Raw genomic sequence first — 13,344 nt, forward strand, 5'->3', positions numbered from 1 at the left:
CAAGAACTAAAATAGTTCCCCCTTTTTAACTTCTGACACCAACTCCCCTTTTTTTTCTTTGTAGCACTTACTATCCTTGGTGTGTAGTTACTTACAAAGAAGTCATAAAATATAGTGGTTAAGAGTCTAAGCCTGCATGGTCTCAGGCAAGATACATACTTCCTGTGCCTGGGTTTTTCCACGTATAAAGTGAAAATAGTAATAATAGTAACTACCTTCTCTGGTTTTAAGAAGATGAAGTGAGTGGATGTGTGTGAAGCCTTCAGCACAGTGTGGAACCCGGGACAGCACTCAGTGAAACTCCTGGGAGTTGTTCAGCCCCCTAACCCACTGCAGATTCAGAGGCCTCAGTAAGTCAACAGTATTGACAAATGCCTGGGCACATAGTTGAATGTTAATGAAGATTTTTTTTTTTAATAAGTGTGGTTTTGAACCAGATGAAGACACAGAAAGATCTTGCAGGTTGAAAGAGAGCAACATGCAATGTCATAGAGCTCCACAAGAATAAAGTGTATATAAGGACTAGAAAGGGCTTGTCTAACTCTACACCTCAGCATATGGCCAGTAGTTGGTATAGAGGAGTGGAATAAATCTCAGTGAAGTGAATGAATGGCCCGGAGGTAGCAGAGCCAGCTTTCAGTTGATCTTGAAGAGTGGTAGGCTCTAGATAGCCTGAAGGGCAAAGGAAAAGCAAAAGAAGGCCAGCAATGAACAGGGGAAAGGCTCACTGGTAGGTCAAGGTCAGCGTAGAGCCTTGGTGGGAAGGCCAGGAGGGCTGGGCACTTCGGGTGCAGAAGAGATAGGAATAGATTCTACCTCCTGGCCACATAACTCTGATTTTTGAGCAAGGGCTCCTGGAAAGCTTTTTAAAAGTGGCTCATACTAAAAAAAAAAAAAAAAAAAAAAAAAAAAAAAAGTGGCTCATACTTTAAAGACTCCATAGAAGAGGAACCCCCTGGGGACTGAAGGCTTCTGATGCCCTTGAGACCTGACCACATCAGAAGGCAACTTTGGTGTCTTGCCAGAGCCATCCACCCAGGGAGACAATGAGATGACTTCAACCCAGGCAATGTGTCTCATCACCTGTGTCCCAACTGGCAAGGTCAGCTGAGCACCCACTAGGCACTATGGCTCTAGTTCTGTGAAATTACAAATGACCAGGGCTTAACCCCTGGCTAGAGCTGTGTAGGGAATTTGGCGCCACCCAACCCAGAGGTAGCGCCATTGTCAGTACCACTGTAGAACAAGCTTCAGTGTCCTCTCCACAAAACATGCTGCTATGATCAAGCATCAGTAGAGCTCAGCTTTGCCTACCTTTAACGTTCCTTCCAAATCGAAGATTCTGTGTCTCGGTCTGTGTTCCACAGACTAAGGGTGCCTGACTGTTGGGGAGCTTACATCCTCCTGGATTTTGTTTTCATACAGGAACAGGGTAGTATAAATTCACACAACCTTTTGGAAAGCAGTTTGGACAGCATGTACCAAGAGAAACATAAAACATCAAATTTGACCCAGTAATTCCATTTCTGGGAATCTATCCTAAGGAAATAATCCTAAATAGGGATAAAGGCTTATGCACAAAAGTTTTCAATGTAATCTCATTTATAACAGGAAAAAAAATGGAAATAGCTTAATTGTCCAATCATGGGGGGGAGAAGATTAAATAAATGATGGTATAACTACTTGATGAATATTATTTGGCCATTAATGGTTCCAAAGAATAACAGAGGAGAAATGCTTATTATATAATATTAGGTTAAAGAAAAAGCAAGCAGATGATCCAGCAATCCCACTTCTGGGTACATATCCAAAGGAAAAGAAAACAGGATATAAAAGAGATACCTGCACTCCCATGTTTATTGCGACATTATTCACAACAGCCAAGATATGGAAACAACCTAAGTGCCCATTACCCACTGAATGGATAAAGATGTGGTATATATAATAGAATATTATTCAGCCATGAGAAAGAAGGAAATCCTGCCATTTGTGACAATATGGATGGTCCTTAAAGTCATTATGGTAAGGGAGACAAGTCAAACAGAGAAAGACAAATACTGTATGGTATCACTTATATGTTGATTCTAAAAAAGTCGACTATGGCTACAATGGCAATCATAATTTAATACATATATGTATCAAATCAACATGTTTTACACCTCAAATTTACACAATGTTGTGTGTCAGATATATTTCAATTGAAAGAAAGAAAGAAAGAAAGAAAGAAAGAAAGAAAGAAAGAAAGAAAGAAGAAAGAGCAGCAACTGTGATAGATAATATCACAATCTTTGAATAGAAGATCTATGCTCACACACACACAGAACAAAAACTAATAGAAAAAAATAAGCCAGAATGGTAACAGTGATTATCTGAGAGATAGAACTATAATTTTTGTTACTTTTATTTTTCCACATTTTCCTCTTCTACAAGTTTTCTTTAATGAACACATATTTAAAATAAAATATGAATAATTTTGTGTGACAATGATACTCAGCAATAGAGCATAGACAATCAATTTTGAGGTTGAAAGAGAATACATGGATTTTGATGAAAACTTTGTAAACTATGAATAGGAAAACATATTAGAAGGAAATCACACACACATACACACACACACACACAGAGCCAAACAAAAAAATGAACAAACTAAACCTGTCATTGGTTCCATTAGAAACATGACCCGTGGTTGAGTGGTTTTCTTACCTGTCTTTGCCCAAGGGTGCTATCTACCATAGCCCTTCATTCTTATCTTCCTCCAATCCTTCTGGACATGGCAGTCCAAGAGATCTTTTTAAACTGTATGTATGGTCCTGTCACTCCCAATCTTACTCTCCATGTGCTTCTTATTGCTGTTCAGTTAAATTCCAAGATCCACAATGGCCTTTCCACTCCTGTGATCAGCCTCTGCCTCAACCTCCACCTGCATTTCTCATCATGCTTCTCACAATATTCTGCTCCTCACCAGCTTTGTCCTACTTTCTCCAAGGTATCCTGTCCTCTCTCATGCCACGCTTTTCCTCAAGCTGTTAGTTCTACCTTGACAGCCTACTCTACCCCGCCTCACACTTATTTTCCCAGATATCTGACATCATCCTTCAAGTCTCAAAAAGTTGTTTAGAAGTTATTCTCTCAGGGAGTTTCTCTAACAACACAGATGAGATTATTCTGAAAACACAGATCCAGAGCCCAGAAGGAACGCCACCGAAGACATGCATTTCCTAGCACCAGCAAGCAGGTAAATTCTAAATACTGCTAAACAACAACAAAAAAAAAAAAAAGAAGAAGAAGAAAAGAAAGGAATGTCTCTGACTTAGAATTGCTTCTCCTTTCACCAACAAAACCAACATTTCTTGAGTGGCACAAACGCCAGTCAATGAGATGCATTACTTCATTAATCTTAACAATCATACCTGGTTTGAGCTGTTTTAGATTTTTTAATTTATGGAAGAGAAAAGTAAGGTTTAGAGAGCTCATGCAAATTGCCCAAGGGTGCATGGCTGGGCAATGAAGACTTTGGCCTTCAAAGCCAGTGGTCTTACTCCGTCAGCTGCCACAAAGAAATGTCAGTGGGAAGAGAGAAGATGTGGAGAGTCCTGCTAATTTAGACTGTGGTAACATTTCATTGCTTTTGTCCTTTTTGCCAAAACCACTACACTCAGCTTTCTTCCCAAGCACACTATGAGTCACTGTTGGATTTCCAGCTCTCTCTCCACTGGGATGGAGTCAGTGAGAATGTTGTTTTGGCTGGCAGGGGATGCGTGTGCAAGTGGTACCACCTGCTGCTAAATCTTTGCCTTTGTTGGGTCTATTGTCACTCTTAACTCTGATACTGGCTCGTGTCCATGGTTCTCCTCCAGAATGCCGCAAATGTTTTCAGCAAGAACCAAAGCAGAGAACAAGGGTCTTCTGTTATCCGGGTAAACATTTAGAAACACCGGGCAGTTGGAATAGAACTGAAATGCCCACAGAGAAGTGAGTTTAGGGGTTTTCAATAAATTTAAGTTATCATTATTATTATTATTATTATTATTATTTTATTTTTATTATTATTATTATCACCACCATCATCACTATTTTTCTGCCTAGATAATGTCACACAGACACTCTCAAAACCCTCAGGATAAAAAGTTTCATCACTAACTGGCCATGTTACCTCTGGCCTCCCTGAAACCAAAGACGGGCCCCTGGGTGGTTTTTAGGGGCAAAGTGGGCACAGAGAACACAGGACAGAAGATTCATCAGAGACCAGGAGCCAAAGCTGCAATAGCCAGAGCAGCAGAGATAATGCCAGCAATATTAACTCACCTAGTAGTTACTGAGTGCCTACTCTGCTCTAGGCAACGTGGGACTCATTTTCTGTAGATTATTTCAATTAATCTTTACAACAATCATGGGAGCTAAGCAGTAGTACTGTCCTCACATTAAACTAAGGGTTTGATTGGGGGGGGGGGTCAGAAAAATCTGAGTTTGAATGCCAAATCTATCACTTAGTAGAGGTATGACCTTTGCAAATTCTCTCATCTGGGCTCCTGACTTTCTGTATCGCTAATAAACAGATAATAATACCTACTTCACTAAGTGGTCAGGATTCTCTATAGTAGGTGCTTCATAAATGGGTGTTATTATTTGCTGCCTTCAAAATAGGAGTCCCCATAAATGATGTTGATCATTAGCCCCTTGAAGGACCTCCTGGCTGCCAGTTGCAACCCTTCCGATAGGTCCCTTGCCCTGGCCACTAACTAATGTCCTGGGAGGGAAGATATATACCTCTCAATGACCATCAGAGAAAGAGTGGCCCTATGTAGCCAGCTGGAAGGGAGAGGAGATGTTTTTGGCTTCCAAGGTGTTCCAGGAATCCAAGAACAAGGTGGGTCTCACCATTCCAACCAAAGCCACCCCACATACCAGCAAATAATTCCTCTTCCCATTTGTGCTTTCTGTGATTTTCCCTCGCATTTGCCCTGTGGCAAAGTTCTATCTAATGGATATTTTGGATCAAAAAAATTACAGAGTGGGTTTAACTATTGGAATGATTTTAAATAGGAAAGTGATATTATTCACTCATCTAGCAAATCTCTGTTTATCAAGTGCCCATTGTTTGGGTTCACTTTAGTAACACAGGAGAGCTTGGACTTGAAGGCAGAGACGGCAAGGCCAGAGAGAGCAGGTCAGAGGCTGTTGCAAGAGGTCGGGGAGAGACAGGAAGGTAGGGGAGCTGCTCGCATGGCTGTTGGACCTTACTGGTCAGTGGTTGCCTCCAGAGCCCAATCAGCATTTAAGACTAATTTCCTTGCTCTTATTCTGGCATCTAATTAGAATAAGTCATTAATCCACCAGTATATAGTGAGCACCTTTAGATTCTATCCCTTGGCTGCCATGTGGGGGGCATAGGTGAGGAAGAGAGGGTTCTTGCCCCAGAGGAGCACACTGTAAGGGGCGCATTCTCATACCTGAGTCTTTATCGGGTATAACAGAAGCCTAGATTCCCCACAGAGACTGCAAACCCCTTAAAAGTAGGGATTGGCTTCCCCACATTTATTGGGGCCCCAATGACTAGTACCCCTCTTCCCTTCTAGAACTTTAGACAACTGAGAAATGAAACAAAGGGTTGTGGGCATCCACATTGTGGAAATAAGTGAAGATGAACCAGATGAGAACAAGAAAAGGCTATTTATTCTGAACTTGCTATAGCAAGGGAGTGAGCCACCATCACTTGCATTTTGGCAGAGTCTCAAAGACAGGCAGAAGGGCAGGAAAGCTTTATAGTAGAAGAAACCAGGAGGCTGATTGGAGGCTGTTGGTTTGGGGAGGAGGAGGGTTTTGGAGTCCAGCTCTGCCCCTCACCAGCACTGCCAATCTGCCCCTAACTTCGGTCCCCTTGTGCACCATGAAGAAGTCCTAGAAGCTACCTCCTGGGGCTCATGGTAAAGAATAACCAAGAAATACATATAAAGTGCTTAGGACAGTGCCTTGGCACAATAAACGCTTGATAAATGGTAACTATTTTTTTATTTTTCATCATTCAAAGATGCGGCATCTCAGAAACAAGCTTAAGTGTCCATCGATGGATGAATGGATAGAGAAAATGTGGTATGTATATACAATGGAATATTATTCAGCCATAAAAAAGAAGGAAATCCTGCCATTTGCCACCACATGGACGGACATTATGCTAAGTGAAATAAGTCAGACAGAGAAAGACAAATGCCATACGATCTCACTTATATGTGGAGTCTAAAAACAAAACCCAAACTCATCCTACAGAAAGCAGATTGGTAGTTTCGGAGGCTGGGGGTGGAGAGGATGGGTGACATAGGCGAAGGGGGCCAATGGGTACAAACATACAATTATAAAATAAATAAGTCCTGGGAGTGCCATGTAGAGCACGGGGATTATAGTTGACACTGCACTGTACATCTAAAAGTTGCTAAGAGAGCAAATCTTAAAAGTTCTCCTGGCAAGAAAAAAAAAATTTGTAACTATGTGTGGTGATGGATGCTAATTAGACTGTGTGACCATGTCACAATAGACACATATACTGAATCACTATGCTATGCACCTGCAACGGATATAATGTTATATGCCGATCATATCTCAATGTTTAAAAAGAAAAAAGAACATGCACACACACAAAGATACAGCGGCTTTCATATGCCCCATATTTCTCAGGGAAGTGTACAAACTGAAGTTGGAACAACCTGGAGCATAGGGGTTGTGAGGCAGACACACAGAGGTTTTGCTCTCGTGGTCTGTCAGCCCGGTTGTCACTGCCCAAGTTCTCCCCCCGCCTCTCTCGATGGACGGCACCATAGTGGGGATGGAAGGAGCAGTGCCCAGCCTTGCACACACCTGCTGGGCTGACCTGCCCCATTCTGTGCCGAGGGACTCTTCAGCTCCCAAGGCAACTCAGATCACCCCGTTAGCCTTCACCTGCCAAGACTCCAGGATTACCTGACATTTTGAAAACAGCACTGGTTCTCCGGTGTTTGCTAAACAATCTCAGGACAGTTTGACAGGTTTTGTTAGTGAAAACCAAACACTGCAGCACCTGGCAGCAACAGGGCCCGTCCTGGACGTGCGGCGGCGTGGAAGACCAGCTCTGCGAGGCCTTCCCTACTGAGCTCACAGCTTCTTGGAATTTCTGTAACGGGTCATCAGAGAGCTCCCACTGCACTCTGAAAACGTCCCTGAAAAAGCTTGACAGCCCCATAAAATTACATTTCAGAACTTTTAGTGCACACTATGGCAGTCTGTGAGTAAAGTGCTTTTAAGACATTTTTGACTTATCTAAAATATGCTCGTTTTTGGTTAAGAAGTCTCAAGGGCCGATGGAGCGGCAGGGTGTCAATCACTCTGCTATTTGTTATCCAAGATGATAAAAATTCCTAAGTTTTCTGAAATACTTACGGAATAAATGATATGATGTGTGGAATTTGCTTCAAAACATACCAAATGCAAGGGTTGGGGGGAAGGGAGCCTAAGTGAATAGGGCACCGAGGAAACAATATTCCCCTTGGGTAACTTGCAGTTGGCAGCCGGCTGCCTCGGGCATCAGTATGCATCACTTTCATGTATGTTTGAAATGTTCTGCAAATTTGAAAACATTTCTTATGATTTAAAATATGAGAGGTGATATTTTGGACATACGGGCAAGGATCGAGTATTATGGTTGGAAATAATGCTATTTGTTAATTCTCAATTATCTCCACTAATGGATATTTCTATATATAAAGAATACTGCAGCGTCTTCTCCATGTGAAGTTAGGAATGAGGGCTTGATGAGAGGCTATGCTATGCAAGGAGTGACTCTTGAAAATCATACAGGGACCTGAGTTCTAATTCTAACACCATATGTAATTGTAAACTTTGGGCAAGTCACTTCTCACTGCATCTGTTTTCTGGTCTGTAAAATGGGAAAATCAGGCTGATGCCCTCTGAGGGTCCTTCCTTCTCCAATGGTGTGAAATTCTTGCTGGAATAGGAACTCTGTGCACATCAGGGTCCTCTCTTCCTCTTTCAACTCTGATCCCCAGGGCCTGGGACAAGTCCTGACACACAGTAGGGGTCAATAACATTTGTTCATTCAATGAGTGAGTGAACTTGCAAACTAATTTTCTCACAAGAACTCTCTTCTTTCCCTACAATGAAAGCAACTGGGTTCAGAAACCACACTGAAAAGCCGGGAAAGTGGCAAACAGGCATCACCTCAATGTATACCATCCTCATTATTGTAACCTATCAGGGTTGAGAGATAGTTGACAGCCTGACTCATAAAATCCTGTTCACAGTCCTTCAGGGGATCCTATTATCCCAGGAAAAAGACTAGAGCTTTCCATGGCCAGGAGAGCCATCCTCCCTCCAGGCTCATGCTCTCCTTTGCTCCTTCTCAATGGCCTTCTTTCAAAATTATCCTCTTCTACCACAGGACCTTTGCACATGGCAATCCCTCAGCCTGAAAGTGTTTTCTCACAACCTCTTACTGGTTAATGTCAGCTCCTGTTTCATATTTCAGGCCAGATGCCATATCTCAAGGAGGCCCTCCCTGATCCATAGTCTCAGCTATGTCACCCTGCTAGACACTCCTGAAACACCCCTCACCTTTCCTTCAGAACACTCTCTAGAGTTTAATGAATTTATCAGATGACCTTATCTGTCCTTGATATAAGTGAGAAACAACTTCATTCTTCTCCCATCACTTATTCTAGTCAAATTCTTTTGGATCCTTCTTCCTTGTCCTTTCATGACATCTCAGGCAAATTTCTTAACTTTCTGGTCATTTTCAATTACATGACCCAGTTTCATTATTTAATTGTGACTCATTTTCAGATATTAAAAGGACAAATCTAAATCATAACTTTCATTTCACATCCAAAATACAGCCTGTTCCCTTTTCCATGCCTTCAGCTCAGGATCTGCTATGGTTTTTCACTCTTCCCCCATCTCTTCTCCCTCCTTCCACTTTGAACATGTCTAGAGTCAGATTAGAGCATAAAAGAATTAGAAAAACATGATCAAAGTATTTTTGCTCAGTATGTGCTATTTGCATGGTTCTCTCCTGCCACACACAGGTGTGCCTCATCTTCAAATGCCAGCTCTCTCTAGTTGAACATATTCCCAGGGTCATTAGAAACTTTCTGAGAGACCTCCATACTACACAGTTCCCTGAATGGGTGATTCACTCTTTAGTTGGTACTTTGCTTTGCCCCGCACCGGCCTCAGCTTCTGTACTCAGTGATGTACTCAGTGACTTCTTACTGGCTACCTAGCTCTAGGAGGACTCTGTCCTGGCTTAAGCTCCCATCTAGATGGCCCAATCCCAGCTTCACTGCCAGTACCACCTGCCTCTTAGGAAACTCATGTACCCTTGTCTCTCTAATGGCTTCCCCTACACTGGTTCCCTTCTCTGACAGCCTTCTGCCTTTATAGAACTAGAATTCTCTAGTTTCTATGATCCCATAAGACATCAACCTCCAGGGGTGGGCCAAGCTCCCCCAGAACGTGTTTATCACATGTCTCTGATCCTGTGAAAACTGCAAGCCTTTTAGTTTCACAGTTTAGTTAAACATCCAACTGGAGAATAAACAGCTTCTTTCTTGCAGGCACCTTTCACACTATCAGTGATCTCTTGGCTGGAGAGTGGGTATCACTCTTCCCTTACCTCCCTCATAGGAAAGGAGAGGAGAACTCATCAGCACTCCCTTATCAGCTAACAGCTCTCTACTTTGAAGGCTCTGTCTCCAACCATTAATCATTTTTTAACTTCTAGTTTTCTTTTATGTGGATGGAAAGTAGACACTGGTCAGTGTCAGATCCAGCTGTTCTTAGCAAGCCTTAAATGGATGTGTGGACACTGATTGCCCATTATTCCTTGCTTTGAGTTCTAAGTTGAAACTCCAAGATGATGGGAAGTCCAAATTAACATCCTCTTAAACATAGTTCTGTGATTATTTAATGAATGTCTGTCTTCTCCACTAAACTTTTCCTCTATAAGGACTCCAGGTTTACTCTCCCTTCAATACCAAGACCAAGCATTCAGTAGCTAGCATATAATAACAGCTCAATAAATATGTGATGAGGTAATGAATAGAAGAACAAGAGGAAAAAGGGAGAAGACCAGATTTGTATGACTGGAACCCTGTGGTTTGGAAGAACTAACAAACAGGGCATCATTTGAACAAGAGAAGTTCAGACAAAGATCCCCAAAGCCTGGCTGTCCATCAGAATTACTCATAGAGGGGCACCTGGGTGGCTCAGTCGTTAAGCATCTGCCTTCAGCTCAGGTCATAATCCCAACGTCCTGAGATCGAGCCCCACATCAGGCTCCCTGCTCAGCGGGAAGCCTGCTTCTCTCTCTCCCACTCCCCCTGCTTGTGTTCCCTCTCCCACCATGTCTCTCTCTGTCAAATAAATAAATAAAATCTTTAAAAAAAAAAAAAAAGAATTACTCATAGACCTTTTGAAAAATACAACTGTTTTGACCTAATCTGCTGATACGCTGAACCAATAGACCTAATTGAGAATCCATGAGCTAAAGTGCATAAGAAAGGTTCAAATAATGTGCCAGGAGGGTTCAAGGGAAGACAAGACTGTACCTGATGGAGAGCATCAGGGAGACTTTCTGAAGCATCAAGGAGACTTTCTGGACAAAGCAATGGATAAGGATGAAAAATGTGAGCAGATGAAGAAAGGGGCATGGGGAAGACACGGTTAGCAGGAACTTGCAAGCCAGAGGAGATGAAAAAAGTAAGGCACTGAGACAATAAAGAGATTAGATTCCAGACAGAATCTAGTGCTCCAGGGAGGAGGAGGAGTCAGGTGTGCATTTCACCTTCCTGAAAGCTCTTTGGATGCAGGAACCTGATCTTGTAAAGTTAACAACACCCTGGGGAGGTATATGGTATAGTGGTTGGGTGGGCCAACTGTGGATCAGACTGCCTACAGTCTTCATCTCTAAAAGAAGGATGATAAAACTATTCACCTCAACAGGATGTAATGTTGTAGCATATAAGTGCTCATTGTATATCAGCTAGAACCTTTTTTTAATAATTCTAGTACTTAGCAAAAAGGCCAATTCTGCACATATCTTCCCAACTTTGCATTTAGTCAAGCTCAGGTTGGTGGCTTGAAATTGGCCATGATGGGAGGTGTTTTTTGTTTTTTTTTTTAATCACTCATCATCAGGGAAATGTAAATCAAAACCACTATGAGACATCACCTTACACCTATCAGAATGGCTAAAACAAAAAAGACAGGAAATAACAAATGTTGGCGACGATGTGGAGAAAAAGGAACTGTCATGCACTGTTGGTGGGAATGTAAATTGGTGCAGCCACTGTGGAAAACAGTATGGAGGTCCTCAAAAAAATTAAAAATACCATATGATCCCATAATTCCACCACTGGTTATCTACCCAAAGAAAATAAAAATGTTAATTCAAAAAAATACATGCCCCCCCATCAAGGGAGTATTTACACCAAAAAAAAATGGCAAAACTACAGACCTGGACCCTTTTTTTGAGAGCTGAACCAGCACACTGTTCAATGCTCTGTGGACATGGATTGGATTGGTCTAGATTGAACTGACTTCAGCTGGTAAGTGAGCTAAGGCTACAGGAAAACCAAAGCACAAGCTGAGAGGAAGAACTTCTCTGCGTAGGAAAGGCAGAGGAAGACCTTGGCTTTGGCACGACTGGCAGGTAAAAACAGAATCTGATATTTTACTCTCAGCTAATACTCCCTGCAGCATATTATTTTACCCATCACTTTCACCATTGTCTCTAAAAAAAAGCATCAAAAAAGCTGAGTGAAATAGTCACTAACAAGCTTTAGCCCCATCAGAGCTCTGAATGCTGTAGGAGACAATTTCAAAGGCTAGTTCTCTTTGTGAAGAAGAATATGTCTGAGAAGATACAGATTATAATGAGTTATCGGAGATAAAAATAATTTTTAAAATCTAATATTGTAGAACAGAAAAAAATACCTTAATAATATAAGAAACTTTATCATCAAACATTAAAGGGAAATTAAGGAAGTTGTGAATGACACAGGAAAGCAAATATAAATACCCATAAATTGTATCAATACTCGGCCAAGGTAAGGCAGTAACATAAGAATACACCTGTCTCTTTTGGACGTCAAGAAACTATTTCTAAGTTCTTTGACAGAGATTGTGCTATTTCAAAGAGTGAATGAGAAAAGCCCATTAAAAAGCCATCACTTTATATAAATAAATTAACACATCCAAAGGCTGAAACACCTGAAATTAAGCTTGTAAGGACTGGTGTTCTAGTTCAGCCTCTTAGAAGGGGAGATTCCCTGAAGTTAGAGAGTCAAGTCCAGCCTTACATATGACAAAGGGTTGATGTGTGATGTTCTACTGGTATTGAACTAATGGAAGCATTTTACCCCAGTGACCTGCTTTGCCTGTTTAAGTTCAATCTGGTCATGCCATTCTTTTCTTTCAGTGAATTGCTAGGATCCCATTTGCTTTTATTAGCATGTAGACTACTCAAGACCTCAATCCTCCCCTCCATGAACAACCTAAGAATTCTAGAGACTTGCTTGGTTCAAAGGAGTCATTCCTACTTCCAACCCAGGTAAAACATACAAAAAAAAAAAAAACCTTTGATTGCCCACCCTTCCAGTTGATTTAGCTGCCACCAAATGGTGACACAGTTAAACATTAGTCATGCACATTCCAGTAGATGCTTTTGTAGGGGATGGTCTTGCTGACTCCATATTACCCCCTTACTAAGTTCCAATATAATAATCCTTTTAATCCACCACTGTGTGTTTAACCACTGTCCCCCAAAGGATATCTGCTCTGACGGAATGAATGAAAGCAGACAAACTTGCAGGCTCATTCATATACTGTACCAAAGCCACCACCCCAAAATGCTTTTGGCCTTTTTGTCCAGATTCTCACTTACCTCCTGGTCAGTTTCATTCTGTGATCTACCGCGTCCTTTCTTGATGACCAGCTTTGAACCAGGCCAACCCTATAGTCCATGACTAATTTCCTTAAATTTGCATCATAGAGAGGAATTGGACCCTTGGTTCCTTCCTCCTAGAAGACCATTTAAACAAATAATCTCAACACCTCTCCAGCCAAAAATCCCTGAGAGGAAAAACTTTCATTGAGCTGCTGCCAAGTGCCTCCTTATATGCACAGCTCTAAAAGAGTCACTTGAGTGACTTTTCTCAATAAATATCTCCTTCAAGGTGACTTGTATCTCTACCCATATGTATAGAAGGGGCATTTTTTTACAAATTCAATCTCATCAGGCACAAGCACTTTGTTGGAGAATATTAAGAACTGTGAGAAAACTTAGAAATAATGAAAGAT

General features: G+C 41.6%; 1 protein-coding gene across 3 annotated transcripts in view; it reads left to right on the forward strand.

Annotated features, from left to right (window-relative positions):
* C1QTNF7 (C1q and TNF related 7) overlaps nucleotides 1-13,344 on the forward strand; it is a 72,813-nt gene that overhangs the window by 40,723 nt on the left and 18,746 nt on the right. Inside the window, exon 2 of one of the 3 annotated variants that reach the window (XM_036096539.2) lies at nucleotides 6,029-6,090. The exons of the other annotated variants lie outside the window; for them this stretch is intronic. The gene's annotated coding sequence lies outside the window, so the exon portion shown is untranslated. The remainder of the gene's footprint in view (nucleotides 1-6,028; nucleotides 6,091-13,344) is intronic. 3 annotated transcript variants of the gene reach the window in all.

Source organism: Halichoerus grypus, chromosome 3, assembly GCF_964656455.1.
Source record: "Halichoerus grypus chromosome 3, mHalGry1.hap1.1, whole genome shotgun sequence".
Taxonomy (NCBI): Eukaryota; Metazoa; Chordata; class Mammalia; order Carnivora; family Phocidae; genus Halichoerus; species Halichoerus grypus.